Source organism: Triticum urartu, chromosome 3, assembly GCF_003073215.2.
Source record: "Triticum urartu cultivar G1812 chromosome 3, Tu2.1, whole genome shotgun sequence".
Taxonomy (NCBI): Eukaryota; Viridiplantae; Streptophyta; class Magnoliopsida; order Poales; family Poaceae; genus Triticum; species Triticum urartu.
In genome coordinates this window covers 95,267,904-95,285,049 of record NC_053024.1, presented here as the reverse complement: position 1 = coordinate 95,285,049, position 17,146 = coordinate 95,267,904, and positions in this window count along the sequence as shown.

Genomic DNA, 17,146 nt, shown 5'->3' with positions numbered 1-17,146 from the left:
ACGTCTCCAACGTATCTATAATTTTTTATTGCTCCATGCTATATTATCTACTATTTTGGACATTATTGGGCTTTATTATCCACTTTTATATTATTTTTGGGACTAACCTATTAACCGGAGGCCTAGCCCAGAATTGCTGTTTTTTGCCTATTTTAGGGTTTCGAAGAAAAGGAATATCAAACAGAGTCCAAACGGAATGAAACCTTCGGGAACATGATTTTTCTCACCGAACATGATCCAGGGGACTTGGACCCTACGTCAAGAAACAAAGGAGGAGGCCACGAGGTAAGGGGGCGCGCCTACCCCCCCAGGCGCGCCCTCCACCCTCGTGGGCCCCCTGTTGCTCCACCGACGTACTCCTTCCTCCTATATATACCTACGTACCCCCAAACGATCAGATACGGAGCCAAAACCCTAATTCCACCGCCGCAACTTTCTGTATCCACGAGATCCCATCTTGGGGCCTGTTTCGGAGCTCTGCCGGAGGGGGTATCCATCACGGAGGGCTTCCACATCATCACCATAGCCCCTCCGATGAAGTGTGAGTAGTACACCTCAGACCTACGGGTCCATAGTTATTAGCTAGATGGCTTCTTCTCTCCTTTTGGATCTCAATACAATGTTCTCCCCCTCTCTTGTGGAGATCTATTCGATGTAATCTTCTTTTTGCGGTGTGTTTGTTGAGACCGATGAATTGTGGGTTTATGATCAAGTCTATCTATGAACAATATTTGAATCTTCTATGAATTCTTTTATGTATGATTGGTTATCTTTGCAAGTCTCTTCGAATTATCAGTTTGTTTGGCCTACTAGATTGATCTTTATTGCAATGGGAGAAGTGCTTAGCTTTGGGTTTAATCTTGCCGTGTCCTTTCCCAGTGACAGTAGGGGCAGCAAGGCACATATTGTATTGTTGCCATCGAGGATAACAAGATGGGGTTTTCATCATATTGCATGAGTTTATCCCTCTACATCATGTCATCTTGCTTAAGGTGTTACTTTGTTTTCATTAACTTAATACTCTAGATGCATGTTGGATAGCGGTCGATGAGTGGAGTAATAGTAGTACATGCAGGCAGGAGTCGGTCTACTTGTCTCAGACGTGAGGCCTATATACATGATCATACCTAGATATTCTCATAACTATGCTCAATTCTGTCAATTGCTAACAGTAATTCGTTCACCCACCATAGAATGCTCTTGAGAGAAGCCACTAGTGAAACCTATGGCCCCCGGGTCTATCTTCATCATATTAATCTCCCAATACTTAGTTATTTCATTTGCTTTTTACTTTGCTTTTATTTTACTTTGCATATTTATCATAAAAATACCAAAAATATTATCTTATCATATCTATCAGATCTCACTCTCATAAGTGGTCGTGTATTCACAACCCCTTATCACGTTGGTTGCGAGGATTTATTTGTTTTGTGCAGGTACGGGGGACTCGCGCATAGCCTCCTACTGGATTGATACCTTGGTTCTCAAAAACTTAGAGAAATACTTACACTACTTTGCTGCATCATCCCTTCCTCTTCGGGGAAAAACCAACGCAGTGCTCAAGAGGTAGCAAGGACGCCATCGATCTCGACGCCGCCACCGGCCTCACCTCCCTCGCCTCGTCCGATGCCCCCGCCCCCGCCGGGAAAGGCAAGCCTCGTGCCCCGCGCAAGACCGCTGTCGTGACAAAGCCAAAGAAGCCGTTGATGCCCGCACAGCGGGCAAAGGAGTCGACCAAGAGGAAGGACCGGAGGCACGCCGCGGACACGAGGGATGAGGCCGCCGCGCAGACCGCTGTCGCCGCCGCCGCGCAGCAGGAGGTCACCAACGCCCGCGTCACGACGGCAATGAGGGAGGCGCTCTACATCCTAGTGTTAAACCCTGGCCAACGCGGCCTCCTCAACGCCGTCTGTCGGATTTCGGGTTCCGGTAGACCCTTGAGGTTCGAACACTGGGGTGTGCGCGAAGATCTCTGCCCTACTGATCTACATCCAATCTCCTCGCGTTATTTGAGCTGGAAACAACGAACAACACAAGGGATGCAAGGTTTATACTGGTTCGGGCCACCGTTGTGGTGTAATACCCTACTCCAGTGTGTGGTGTGGTGGATTGCCTTAGGGGCTGATGATGATTAGTACAAGGGAAGAACAGCCTCGCGAGAGGTGTTCTTGAGCTGGTGCGATGAACTACTTGGGCGAGTTCAGTCGCCTCTCTCTCTCTCTCTCTCTTGTCCTTCTTTCTACTCTGTGGTGGCTAGCTCTATTTATAGAGGCCCTGGGCCTCTCCCCAAATAATAAGCGGGAAGGGCGCCAACAATTGTCCATTTTGAAGGGGAACATCTAGTACAGGTTATCCTGAACAAAGGTGGTCTTCGGCTGCCAAAAGTACTGGTGATGACGCCGTCTTGGGCTCCACGGTGACCTCCGTCCTACCGCTCTGTTGGTCTTGGTCTCGTTGCACCGGAATGGTAACCTTTGCCCGGTGCCTTGGCATGTGCTTGCCCCCTTTGCACCAAAGGGGAAACAAGGACACTGCGCAGGCTGGCGCCCGCCTGGCGCCCACCTGGTCTCGATCGTCATGGCTTGCGTCACGGTCTCCTCGCGAGGTACCCCTGCCTTGATCTCTCCGCCTCCTCACGAGCCTGCCTGATGAGGCTGCCTCTGAGGAAGCTTCCGGTTGTTCGCCCCACGAGGCTTGGCCCCTCGCGAGGGTCTTGAGCTTGAGCTGATGAAGATGGGCCGCACTGGGCCCCCCACTTGGGCCATGCCACAGGCAGGCAAGTCTGGGGACCCCCATTCCCAGAACGCCGACAATAGCCCCCGGGCCCAAGGCACGCCCGGGCTTGGCCTAGCAGGGAAGCGAAGGGGCAAGCGTGAAGCGCCGCGAGCCCCAACAGCCTGTGGCCTTGGGCGCCGCGTGGCGATTGATTGGACGTGGGCGTCTGCGCTTCCCCATGATGCCTCGGCAACCGCACGACTTGACATGTCCCTGCATGCAGAGAAACCGGTCATGATTACCTGCGATTGTGGTGCTCGACGGTTGGCCTCCTCCGGCTATAAGTATGGGGCTGCGCGAGTCCCTTGAGTCCATCCCTTGCTGCCGCTCCTTTCCTTCTTCTTCTTCGTTCTTGCTTCTCCTTACGCCAATGGCACCAATCCGCCGGTTTTCTGCAGAAGAGAAGGGAAAGGCCCCCCGAGAGGGTCCTGACCCATAGGGATGGAAAAAAAGTTCGAAGCTCGTGAGCTGAACGAGTAGCCCGTGACTCGGCTCGAATCGACTCGAACTCGAAGAATAACGAGTCGAGCCAAGCTTTAGTTTAAGATTGTTTATAGACCAAGTTAAACGAGCCAATCTCACGAGTACTCGTGTAACTCGTTAGGCTCGGTACAAAAGATTAGCCACTCCCAATACAAAATAGATCAGCCACTTAGCATCCTATGTCCTAGGCGCACAACAAGGCCTAGCCGTTGAAGGCCCAACCGCCTAGGAGACTCATGCGTTACAAGGAAATTACTATTGTTAGTGATATATATGTTTAATATATACATAATCATTTTTATAATATTTGAGGGTTTTATGTTCATATCTTTAACGAGTTTAACAAGCTAAACGAGCCAGCTCGCGAGTTATATGAGTCGAGCCAATCTTGGATTTGTGCTCGTTATAATAACGAGTCAAGCTAGCTCGTTAACGAAACGAGCTCTAGCGAGTCGAGCCGAGCTGGCTCGACTCGGCTTGAATTCCAGCCCTACTGACCCACTTCCGCCGAAGAAGCGGCTGGTCCTCTGCCATCGAGAAGAGGGTGCTCAGCAGGAGGCACCGAGGCCCTGGTACGAGCGGCCGCCGCCTGGGTATCCGCTACCCTTGTACGCCCACGTCGTGGGTCCTGGGGGAGAAGGCGTCGAGCGACATCGACGGTGCTGCCGTCGACGTCGGCGAGTCACGGTGGTGCGTGTCGTTCCTCCTGGAGTCCATGCCGAGCGCTCCTCTCGCGAGCTCGTGCTCCACGCCGCCATGCCTCTGAGCTCTTAGATTTTCCTTCCCCCCTCCTTCGCCTTCGAGATGCCGCCGAGCGGGGCTCTGGAGCTCTGGCTGCAGCACGCTGACTGCGGTACCCTTGCGACCGGAGCGGAGGTTGCGGTCGTCGCTCCGGGCAAGGTCTTCATGACCCGGGGCTGGGGCGAAATCGCCCGGGTCTGCCGGACGGTAGGTGCCCTCGTGATTCATCTTGAATACGACGGCGCCTCCCTGATGTTCTTCAAGGTCTTCGATGCTGAAGGACGCCGGCTGGAGTGCTTCCCCAGGGAGAGCGGCAGGGGCGACGAACCAGCGAGGACCTGGCCCGCCCATCGGCCCTCCGGCAGCTCCTCAGGCGGCAGCGGAGGAGCTGGGGAATCCAGCGGCTCCCCCGAGCTCCTCGCGACTCCGGAGACGAGCGACGACAGCTACGAGCCCCCGAGCTCGCGCCGTGCTCGGAGCGGGGCAGCTACGTCCAGCCGCCGGCGCCACTGATCTGGATGGGGTTGGCGTCGACGTTGGGCAGCCCACTGTTGATGACGGCGTCCCTTGCGGAGGTGCGGGCAATTAGCGTTCCTTAGGATTAGTACTCTTGTTCCCTGCGAGGAATCGAAGCAACACCCCGCGGGGGTATGTAAGGCGTCTGCCATGTCTTTTACGAATATTATATCCTTAATATGAATCAAAGCGAGGTGCTTGCTCTGTCCTGGCTCGGCTCCACCTTTCTATCCTCACGAGGACTTGGCGCTCTACGCTGACAGGTCCCAGTCCCCAGGCAGGCTTTAGCCGTCGCTGGTATGCCAGGTGGCGATGCCGTGGTCAAGGCCAGGAGGTGAGCGGCCTGAGGTCCCGTAAGATCCCTCGAGTTGCGATGCTCGGGAGGTCCCCTTTAGCGCTCAAGCAGCCCTCGCTGGGCGAGAAAGGAAGGCAACGTTGCCATGACAGAGCCGCACTGGGCGAGGGTTTTTGTGCTGCGTTGGTTCAACTCCTGTAAGGGCGTGACTTATCTCTTGAGTCTGGTGTAGTTCCTCGATGAAGCGCCTGGCCCGAGCAGTGACAGCTGAGGTGCTGCTAGGTTAGGTTCTCGCGAGCTTCTTCCCACTCCCCCGCACTTTCCTTAATGCTCTACGTCCTCAGGTCCCGGCCCTCGAGCGAGCTCAGCCGCTGCTGGTATGACAGGTCGCGATGCCGTGGGTCAAGGCCAGGGGGTGAGGGCTGGAGAGCCAGTAGGAGCCCATGAGTTGCGATGCTCAGGCGCCCCCCTTTTAACGTGCAAGCGGTCCGTGCCGGAGAAAGGGCGAGACAGCTCGCGATGTCCCTAGCATTGCTCCTGGAGTAGGTCCTGCACACCAATCATGAAGAGAAACAAGACCTGTCATTACGGTTGCTAGCCAACCTTTGTTGCTTCGGGGAAGTGATTGGGGCACTGAGGCCTTGGTGAGGTGGCGCCTTGCGGGGCTGCCGCGGCCAGAGCTCGACCACTCAGATTTATCAGCCTTGCAGGGAAGGACCCGTGCGCAGATGTCGTGCCAGAGCGAGCAGCTCCATAGGTAGGCGTCAATCGAGCGGGTGATTAGGTCGGGTGTGTTAACAACGCAGGAGGAAATTCATTTAAATATACGCAAGAAAAGCAAACACCGCTGGGCCAGCCCGAGCAGCTCGGGGATGATGCAGCTCGAGGGGCGCCCCCAACAAGGTAAGTAAAGAGCATAAGTAAAACAGATACATCCCGCAGGGACGGACCCACACGGTCTGGGAATGATGCGGCCCTATGGGCGCTCCCAGCTAAGAATGGAACTTAGAAAGATGTCACCTGGTGCCGTTGAAGATGGAGTGATGTTGAAGAAGCGGGCGATGTGCGATGAAGATGTCGATTCTCACGAGCCCCCAGGCCCAGGAGCCTCGGGAGGCTCCGGGGGCATAGGTGGGTCTCCGAGAGCCATCTCCATCTCCGCCAGGACCGCATGATGCCTGACCTCCTGAGCCTCCAGAATGCTCCTCAGCAGGCGCTGATGAGCGGTGACCGCGTTCGGCAGGCCGAAAGGCATGCAAAACGTAGCTGTGAGGTGGACCCTCGCAATGCCCCACGCGTGAAGGCCAGAGGCGCTCCTAAGACGCGGCTCGGTTGAGCCCTGGCACGTCGATGCAGGCGCGCAGCCCACCATCCTCACCTGGATGTGGGGCTACGGTGGGCAAGCGGTGGCTGCCGCGCATGACTCTCGACTCCTGTAGCTCATGGCTGTTTCTTGCGATGAACTCCTGAGGGTTTGGTCTTCCTTGCCTTGTATCTTCCTGAGGGAAACGTACCTGGAAGCACCCCTCCAAGTGGTGCCCGAGCGCCTCCCTCGCGACCTTGGCAAAGTCGGTGGCTCTCCAAGAAAGAGCCCCCGAGCCCTGCCTGAGGAGGGCGCCGGGCGCACCTTCCTATGCGAGAGAGGGCGGCGCTCCCTGATTGGGCGCAGATCCTGACGCAACACCTCCGGAGGCGCCTGCCTCCTGATGGCTTGGGCCAGGCGAAACCTTCTTCTTCTTAAGTGTCGCCTCGGGAAGCCTTCCGTTCCTGTGGTCCGGGTCTTCGATTGCCGCGACTTGGAATGCGCGCTCAAGTGAACACACCGTGTCCCTTTCTTCACAGGGTACGGTGATGACTCCACCGCTTCCTGTCATCTTGAGGACATTGTACCCATGGTGAGTCACTGCCATGAACTTGGCCAGGGTCGGGTACCCGAGAATGGCGTTGTATGGCAGACGGATGTGAGCGACGTCGAAGTCAATGAGCTCGGTGCGGTAGTTGTTGCGCTGTCCGAAGGTGACTGGAAGGCGAACCTGCCCTAGGGGAACAGTGGAACCATCAGTGACTCCTGAGAAGGGCTTGGTCGGCTGGAGCTAATCGTACGGCACTTGGAGATTGTCGAATGTCTTGACGGACAAGACATTGAGTCCCGCTCCGCCGTCAATGAGGGTCCTGGTGACCTGCACGTTGCTGATGACTGGGGAGCAAAGCATCGGGAGGACTCCGGCCATTGCCATGCACTTGAGCTGATCCACTGAGCTGAACGTGATAGCACACGCAGACCACCTGAGAGGGCGCGTGGCCTCAAACTTGGGGAGGACTTCATTCACCTTGCAAGCAAACTTCTTGAAAATGCGCTGTGAGGCTAGGGCCTGTGCGCCACCCAAGATGCAAGCGATTGCAAGCGGCTCCTGGAAGCCCCTAGCCCCCTCATCTTGATGTTGGTCTTCATTCCTCCTTGGCGATGGCGGCAGAGGAGGAAGGCCTGCGTTGCCGTACGGGCGATCCTCACGAGGCTGATCTTTCCAGCCTCCCTCGCGAGGCTGGTCCTGCCAGCGATCCTCGCGAGGTCGGTCACACCACCCTTGCCGAGGGCCACGGTCTTCCCATCGTCCACCACCTCTTCCTCCTCCTCGGCCATAGCCCCTGTCGTTGCGCTCGGGGCATCGGCCGACATGTCCATCTCTCACGACCCTGAGCTCTTGACATTCGTTGGTGTTGTGGGTGTGGAAGTCGTGGTACACGCAGTACCGGCTGCCCTTGGATGACTCAGGCTGATCCCTGCCTCGCTTGGTGTCTGGCTCCGCTGCAAGCATGGCAGCCCCCTTGCGCTTCACGTCCTTGGCCTTGGGCTTATTCTTTTCTGGGTCGGTAGCCGGGAGTTCGAGGAGGGAAAGGCGCCCTTCCTCAGCCCTGGCGCATTTGGTCGCCAAGTTGAACAGCTCTAGGGATGTGCACAGGTCTTCATGGATTGCTAGCTCCTCCTTCATCTTGATGTCGCGTACGCCATCGGAGAAGGCCGAGATGATGGCTTCTTCAGTCACCTTGGGGATCTTGAGGCGAGCGTTGTTGAAGCGCTGGATGTATTTCTGCGGGGTTTCCCCTTGCTGCTGCTTGATGCGGCGCAGACCGCTCACGGCCGGGGGCCGGTCGCAAGTGCCCTGGAAGTTGGCGATGAAGCGAGTGCGCATCTCGTCCCAGGAGGAGATTGTGTCAGGAGCCAGGTGCAGGCCCCATCCTTGAGCTCCATGGGAAACCAGTTCGCCATGACCCTTTTGTCTCCGTTGGCGGCTTCGATGCATAGCTCGTAGAGCTGTAGGAATTCCGCGGGGTCCGTCGTGCCATCGTAGCGAGGGGGCAGGCTAGGCTTGAATTTGCCTGGCCATGCGACGCCGCATAGCTCGGGGGTGAGGGCGTGGTAGCCTGCCGTGGCCACCGGTGCCTTTTGCTGGTGCTGGGCTTGTTCCTGGGGATTACCGCGCGCCGCCGCTTGGAGCAGCGCGGGGTCTTGGCGTGGAGGTGTAGGGACGCGATCTTGGCGCGCCGGCGCTGGGAGCGCGCGAGCACCTTCTTGGGGACGAGGGATCTCTTGGCAGCTCCTTTCTTGTTGCGCAGGCGCCGTACGCGGAGGGTCTCACCCTGGGGATGCGCGCCTTGGAGTCAGGGCGCCTTCTTGGGGAGGAGGTGGTGGAGGCGTCTCCTGATCCCCGCCTCCTGCGCGGAATGGAGGGTGAGGCAGCGAGAGGGACGGCAAGGGGGAGCCCCCTGCGGCTCTGACGAGCTCGGTGATGCGGGCGAGCCAGTCCTCGTAGGGGTCGTCGACGGGGCGGTAGTGCAAGAGCTCTCTTGCCAGGAGCAGCCGGCGTGCGCGTCCGTGGGGGCGCGACGGGCGCGGGACGACGAAGCGGCTGGAGTCAGCGACGGTGTGGCGGTGTGGCCCTCCCGCCGCACCAAAGGATGCTGGGAGGAGGCCTGCTGCTCGTTCCCCACCGGGCCGGTGGCGTCTTTGGCGGCAGGCGACGGGGAACGACGAGGACATCCACCGACGGGCGCCGTCTAGGCGACACGGGTGGCGAGAGCAGCCCGGCGCTTGGCGCGAGCCCGACGAGTGTCAGCCATGGACACGACGGAAGATCGTACGCGAACAGCGGAAGAAAGATTCCGGCGCACCCCTACCTGGCGCGCCAAATGTCGGATTTCGGGTTCCGGCAGACCCTTGAGGTTCGAACACTGGAGTGCGCGCGGAGATCTCTCCCCTACCTATCTACGTCCAATCTCCTCGCGTGATTTGAGCTGGAAACAACGAACAACACAAGGGACACAAGGTTTATACTGGTTCGGGCCACCGTTGTGGTGTAATACCCTACTCCAGTGTGTGGTGTGGTGGATTGCCTCAGGGGCTGATGATGATTAGTACAAGGGAAGAACAGCCTCGCGAGAGGTGTTCTTGAGCTAGTGCGATGAACTGCTTGGGCGAGTTCAGTCGCCTCTCTCTCTCTCTCTTTTCGGTTCCTCCTTGTCCTTCTTTCTACTCTGTGGTGGCTAGCTCTATTTATAGAGGCCCTGAGCCTCTCCCCAAATAATGAGCGGGAAGGGCGCCAACAATTGGCCATTTTGAAGGGGAACATCTAGTACAAGTTATCCTGACCAAAGGCGGTCTTCGGCTGCCAAAAGTACTTGTGATGATGCCGTCTTGGGCTCCACAGTGACCTCCGTCATGCCGCTCTGTTGGTCTTGGTCTCGTTGCACCGGAATGGTAACCTTTGCCCGGTGCCTTGGCCTGTGCTTGCCCCCTTTGCACCAAAGGGGAAACAAGGACACTGCGCAGGCTGGAGCCCGCCTGGCGCCCGCCTGGTCTCGATCGTCATGACTTGCGTCACGGGCTCCTCGCGAGGTACCCCTGCCTTGATCTCTCCGCCTCCTCGCGAGCCTGCCTGATGAGGCTGCCTCTGAGGAAGCTTCCGGTCGTCCGCCCCGCGAGGCTTGGCCCCTCGCGAGGGTCTTGAGCTTGAGCTGATGAAGATGGGCCGCGCTGCCCCCCCCCACTTGGGCCACGCCGCAGGCCGCAGGCAGGCAAGTCTGGGGACCCCCATTCCCAGAACGCCGACACCGTCGTCGCCACAGCCAACACCGGCTCATCGGCGTTTCCTCGGATGATGCTGCCCGACTCGCCCCGCGCGTCGGCTTGCAACCCGATGCCCGGCTTCCACGTGTAGCCGCAGGCCTCCCGCCGCTATGGGGAGTGCTCACCTGACGTGACTGTGGTCGTGATACGTATCCAACGTATCTATAATTTTTGATTGTTCCATGCTATTATATTATCAACCTTGGATGTTTTATATGCATTTATATGCTATTTTATATGATTTTTGGGACTAACCTATTAACCTAGAGCCGAGTGCCAGTTTCTATTTTTTTCTTGTTTTTGAGTATCGCAGAAAAGGAAAATCAAACAGAGTCCAATTGACCTGAAATTTTATGGAGATCATTTTTGGACCAAAGGAAGCCCACAGAGTACCGGAGATGGGCCAGAAGAGTCCCGATGCCACCATGAGGGTGGGGGGCGTGCCCTACCCCCTGGGCACGCCCCCTACCTCGTGGCCGCCTCGAGGACCCCCTGACTTGTTCCCGACTCCAGCACCTCTTATATAACCCCCAAACCTCCAGAAAATAACCTACATCGAGAGGTCCGCCGCCACAAGCCTCTGTAGGCACTGAAAACCAATCTAGACCCGTTCCAGCACCCTGTCGGAGGGGGGGAATCCCTCTCCGGTGGCCATCTTCATCATCCCGGCGCTCTCCATGACGAGGAGGGAGTAGTTCACCCTCGGGGCTGAGGGTATGTACCAGTAACTATGTGTTTGATCTCTCTCTCTCTCTCGTGTTCTTGATTCGGCACGATCATGATGTATCGCAAGCTTTGCTATTATAGTTGGATCTTATGATGTTTCTCCCCCTCTACTCTCTTGTGATGGATTGAGTTTTCCCTTTGAAGTTATCTTATCGAACTGAGTCTTTAAGGATTTGAGAACACTTGATGTATGTCTTGCATGTGCTTATGTATGGTGACAATGGGATATCACGTGATCCATTTGATGTATGTTTTGGTGATCAACTTGCGAGTTCCATGACCTCGTGAACTTATGCATAGGGGTTGGCACACATTTTCGTATTGACTCTCCGGTACAAACTTTGGGGCACTCTTTGAAGTTCTTTGTGTTGGTTGAATAGATGAATCTGAGATTGTGTGATGCATATCGGATACTTGGGGTGACATTGGAGTATCTAGGTGACATTAGGGTTTTGGTTGATTTGTGTCTTAAGATGTTATTCTAGTATGAACTCTAGTATAGATTGAATGGAAAGAATAGCTTCGTGTTATTTTACTACGAACTCTTGAATAGATCGATTAGAAAGAATAACTTTGAGGTGGTTTCGTACCCTACAATAATCTCTTCGTTTGTTCTCCGCTATTAGTGACTTTGGAGTGACTCTTTGTTGCATGTTGAGGGATAGTTATATGATCCAATTATGTTATTATTGTTGAGAGAACTTGCACTAGTGAAAGTATGAACCCTAGGCCTTGTTTCAACGCATTGCAATACCGTTTTTGCTCACTTTTATCACTTGTTACCTTGCTGTTTTTATATTTTCAGATTACAAAAACCTTTATCTACCATCCATATTGCACTTGTATCACCATCTCTTCACCGAACTAGTGCACCTATACAATTTACCATTGTATTGGGTGTGTTGGGGACACAAGAGACTCTTTGCTATTTGGTTGCAGGGTTGTTTGAGAGAGACCATCTTCATCCTACGCCTTCCACGGATTGATAAACCTTAGGTCATCCACTTGAGGAAAATTTTCTACTGTCCTACAAACCTCTGCACCTGGAGGCCCAACAACGTCTACAAGAAGAAGGTTGTGTAGTAGACACCAAGCTCCTTTCTGGCACCGTTGCCGGGGAGGTTAGCGCTTGAAGGTATATCTTTAGATCTTGCAATTGAGTCTTTTAGTTTCTTGTTTTATCACTAGTTTAGTCTACAAAATAAAACTACAAAAAATGGAATTAAGGTTACCTCATATGCTTCATCTTTTTAATGTCTTTCGTGAAAATAAGGATTCCGATAATTGTGCCAAATTGTTAGAAAAAGAATGTATTGAAATGTTTGGCACTAAATCTTTGGATGATGATCATGATTGCAATGTTGTTAGTATGAATTCTTTGAATATCCATGATGCTAATGATATGCAAAGCCACAAGCTTGGGGATGCTATGTTTGATGAAGATGATATATTTTGTCCCCCAAGTTTTGATGAGCAAATTTATTATGATGATATCATGCATCCTATTTATGATGATTATATTTATAAAAGTGGATTTGGAGAGGTCATGACTTTACTTAGTAATGATTCCACTATTTCGGAAGAGGTTCCAATTGATTATGAGAACAAAGTTGCTATATATGATGATTATTGTGATGACATGTATGCTATAAAGAACAATGATAACCATGAAACTTGTCATCTTGATTTTAATTTTCAATTGGATTATGCCTCACATGATAGGTATTTTGTTGAGTTTGCTCCCACTTCTATTCATGAGAAGAAATTTGCTTATGTGGAGAGTAATAAAAATTCCATGCTTGTGGCTCATGAAAATAATGCTTTATTGATAGTTATATTGATGAATTCATTCATGATGCTACTGAAAATTATTATGAGGGAGGAATATATGCTTGTAGGAATTGCAATAATACCAAGTTTTCTCTCTATGTGTTGAAAATCTTGAAGCTATGCTTGTTTTACCTTCCTATACAAGTTGATTCTTGTCCCCATAAATTGTTTTCTCACAAAATCCCTATGTATAGGAAGTGGGTTAGACTTAAATGTGCTAGTCATATTCTTCATGATGCTCTCTTTATGTTTCAATTCTTATTTTTTATGTGAGCATCATTGAAATCATCATGCCTAGCTAGGGGCGTTAAATGATAGCGCTTGTTGGGAGGCAACCCAATTTTATTTTTATTATTTGCTTTTTGCTCCTATTTAGTAATAAATAATTCATCTAGCCTATGTTTAGACGTGGTTTTATGTTCTAATTAGTGTTTGTGCCAAGTAGAACCTTTGGGAAGACTTGGGTGGAGTCTTTGCGATCTTGCTGTAAAAAACAGAAACTTTTGTGCTCACGAGATTAGCTGCCATTTTTTAATGGAGAGTGTGTTTAGGTTGATTATTTTTTCAGATGATTAATAGACAAATTCCTCAGGTCCACTAATTTATTTCAGAATTTTTGGAGTGACATAAGTATTCGAAACCTTCAGATTGTTACAGACTGTTCTGTTTTTGACAGATTCTGTTTTCATTGTGTTGTTTGCTTATTTTGATGAATCTATGAGTAGTATCGGAGGGTATGAACCATGGAGAAGTTGGAATACAGTAGATATTACACCAATATTAATTTAGAATGAGTTCACAACAGTACCTAAGTGGTGATTTATTTTCTTATACTAACGAAGCTTACGGGTTTTCTGTTGAGTTTTGTGTTGTGAAGTTTTCAAGTTTTGGGTAAAGATTCGATGGACTATGGAATAAGGAGTGGAAAGAGCCTAATATTGAGGATGCCAAAGGCACCCCAAGGTAATATTCAAGGACAACCAAAAGCCTAAGCTTGGGGATGCCCCGGATGGCATCCCCTCCTTCGTCTTCGTTCATCGGTAACTTTACTTGGAGCTATATTTTTATTCACCACATGATATGTGTTTTGCTTGGAGCGTCATTTTATTTTATTTTGCTTGCTGTTTGAATAAAATACGAAAATCTGAAATTATTAAATGTTAGAGAGTCTACACATAGTTGCATAATTATTCGACTACTCATTGATGTTCACTTATATCTTTCGGAGTAGTTTGTCATTTGCTCTAGTGCTTCACTTATATCTTTTTAGAGCACGATGGTGGTTTTATTTTGAAGAAATAGATGAACTCTCATGCTTCACTTATATTACTTTGAGAGTCCTAAACAGCATGGTAATTTGCTTTGGTTATAAAACTAGTCCTAATTTGAGGGGCATCCAAGATGGGTATAATAAAAACTTTCATATAAAGTGCATTGAATACTATGAGAAGTTTGATACTTGATGATTATTTTGAGCTATGAAGATGGTGATATTAGAGTCATGCTAGTGAGTAGTTATGAATTTGAGAAATACTTGTGTTAAAGTTTGTGATTCCCGTAGCATGCACGTATGGTGAACTGTTATGTGATGAAGTCGGAGCATGATTTATTTATTAATTGTCTTCCTTATGAGTGGCGATCGGGGATGAGCGATAGTCTTTTCCTACCAATCTACCCCCCTAGGAGCATGCGCGTAGTACTTTGTTTCAATAACTAATAGATTTTTGCAATAAGTATGTGAGTTCTTTATGACTAATGTTGAGTCCATGGATTATACGCACTCTCACCCTTCTGATATGTCTCCAACGTATCTATAATTTTTGATTGCTCCATGCTATATTATCTACTGTTTTAGACATTACTGGGCTTTATTTTCCACTTTTATATTATTTTGGGGACTAACCTATTGACCGGAGGCCTAGCCCAAAATTGCTGTTTTTTTGCTTGTTCTAGGGTTTCGAAGAAAATGAATATCAAACGGAGTCCAAACGGAATGAAACCTTCGAAAACGTCATTTTCTCATCAGATAAGATCCAGGAGACTTGGACCCTCCGTCAAGAAAGCCACGAGGTGCTCACGAGGGTAGGGGCGCGCCCCCTGCCTCGTGGGCCCCTCGAAGCTCCACCGACGTACTTCTTTCTCCTATATATATCCACGTACCCCCAAACGACCAGGGACGGAGCCGAAACCTAATTCCACCGCCGCAACTTTCTGTATCCACGAGATCCCATCTTGGGGCCTGTTCCGGAGCTCCGCCGGAGGAGGCATCGATCACGGAGGGCTTCTACATCATCATCCAAGCCCCTCCGATGAAGTGTGAGTAGTTTACTTCAGACCTACGGGTCCATAGCTAGTAGCTAGATGGCTTCTTCTCTCTTTTTGGATCTCAATACAATGTTCTCCCCCTCTCTCGTGGAGATCTATTTGATGTAATCTTCTTTTTGCGGTGTGTTTGTTGAGACTGATGAATTGTGGGTTTATGATCAAGTCTATCTATGAATAATATTTGAATCTTCTCTGAATTCTTTTATGTATGATTGGTTATCTTTGCAAGTCTCTTCGAATTATCAGTTTGGTTTGGCCTACTAGATTGGTTGTTCTTGCCATGGGAGAAGTGCTTAGCTTTGGGTTCAATCTTGTGGTGTCCTTTCCTAGTGACAGAAGGGGCAGCAAGGCACATATTGTATTGTTGCCATCGAGGATAACAAGATGGTTTTTTTTATCATATTGCATGAAACTATCCCTCTACATCATGTCATCTTGCTTAAGGCGTTACTCTGTTTTTAACTTAATACTCTAGATGCATGCTGGATAGCGGTCGATGAGTGGAGTAATAGTAGTAGATGCAGAATCGTTTCGGTCTACTTGTCTCGGACGTGATGCCTATATACATGATCATACCTAGATATTCTCATAACTATGCTCAATTCTGTCAATTGCTCAACAGTAATTTGTTCACCCACCGTAGAATACTTATGCTCTTGAGAGAAGCCACTAGTGAAACCTATGGCCCCCGGGTCTCTTTCTCATCATATCAATCTCCATCACTTTACCATTGCTTTGCTTTTACTTTGCTTTTACTTTATTTACTTTGCATCTCTATACCAAAAAATACCAAGAAAATATTATTTATCATCTCTATCAGATCTCACTTTCGTAAGTGACTGTGAAGGGATTGACAACCCCAAAGCGCCTTGGTTGCGTTGAGCTATTGTTTTTGTGTAGGTACGAGGGACTCGAGCGTAGCCTCCTACTGGATTGAGACCTTGGTTCTCAAAAACTGAGGGAAATACTTACGCTACTTTGCTGCATCATCCCTTCCTCTTCGGGGAAATCCAACGCAGTGCTCAAAGGTAGCACCTTCCACCATTGCTAGCCTCTCTAATACCACGCACCTTTCGCCGGTATCATACACCCACCATTACCTTCCTCAAAACAGCCACCATACCAACATATTATGGCATTTTCATAGTCATTCCGAGATATATTTCCATGCAACTTTCCACCGTTCCGTTTATTATGACACACTCCATCATTGTCATATTGCTTTGCATGATCATGTAGTTGACATCGTATTTGTGGCAAAGACACTGTTCATAATTTTTTCATACATGTCACTCATGAGTCACTGCACATCCCGGTACAACGCTGGAGGCATTCACATAGAGTCATATTTTGTTCTAAGTATCGAGTTGTAATTCTTGAGTTGTAAGTAAAGAAAAGTGTGGTGATCTTCATTATTAGAGCATTGTCCCATGTGAGGAAAGGATGATGGTGACTATGATTCCCCCACAAGTCGGGATGAGACTCCGGACGAAAAACTAAAAAAAAGAGAAAGGCCAAAAAAAGAGAAGGCCCAAAAAACAAAAAACAAAAAATGAGAGAAAAAGAGAGAAGGGGCAATGCTACTATCCTTTTACCACACTTGTGCTTCAAAGTAGCACCATGATCTTCATGATAGAGAGTCTCCTATGTTGTCACTTTCATATACTAGTGGGAATCTTTCATTATAGAACTTGGCTTGTATATTCCAATGATGGGCTTTCTCAAAATGCTCTAGGTCTTCGTGAGCAAGCGAGTTGAATGCACACCCACTTAGTTTCTTTTTGAGCTTTCATACACTTATTGTTGGGTTTCGTAGTAATTTCAAAAAATTTCCTACGCACACGCAAGATCATGTGATGCATAGCAACGAGGGGGAGAGTGTTGTCTACGTACCCAACGCAGACCGACTACGGAAGCGCTGACACGACGTAGAGGAAGTAGTCGTACGTCTTCACGATCCAACCGATCAAGCACCGAAACTACGGCACCTCCGAGTTCGAGCACATGTTCAACTCGATGACGATCCCCGGACTCCGATCCAGCAAAGTGTCGGGGAAGAGTTCCGTCAGCACGACGGCGTGGTGACGATCTTGATGTACTACGGCAGTAGGGGTTCGCCTAAACTCCGCTACAGTATTATCGAGGAATATGGTGGCAGGGGGCACCGCACACGGCTAAGGAATAGATCACGTGGATCAACTTGTGTGTCTAGAGGTGCCCCGTGCCTCCGTATATAAAGGAGTAGGGGGGGGAGGCTGGCCGGCCAAGGAGGAGGGCACAGGAGAGTCCTACTCCCTCTGGGAGTAGGATTCCCCCCCCCCCCAATCCTA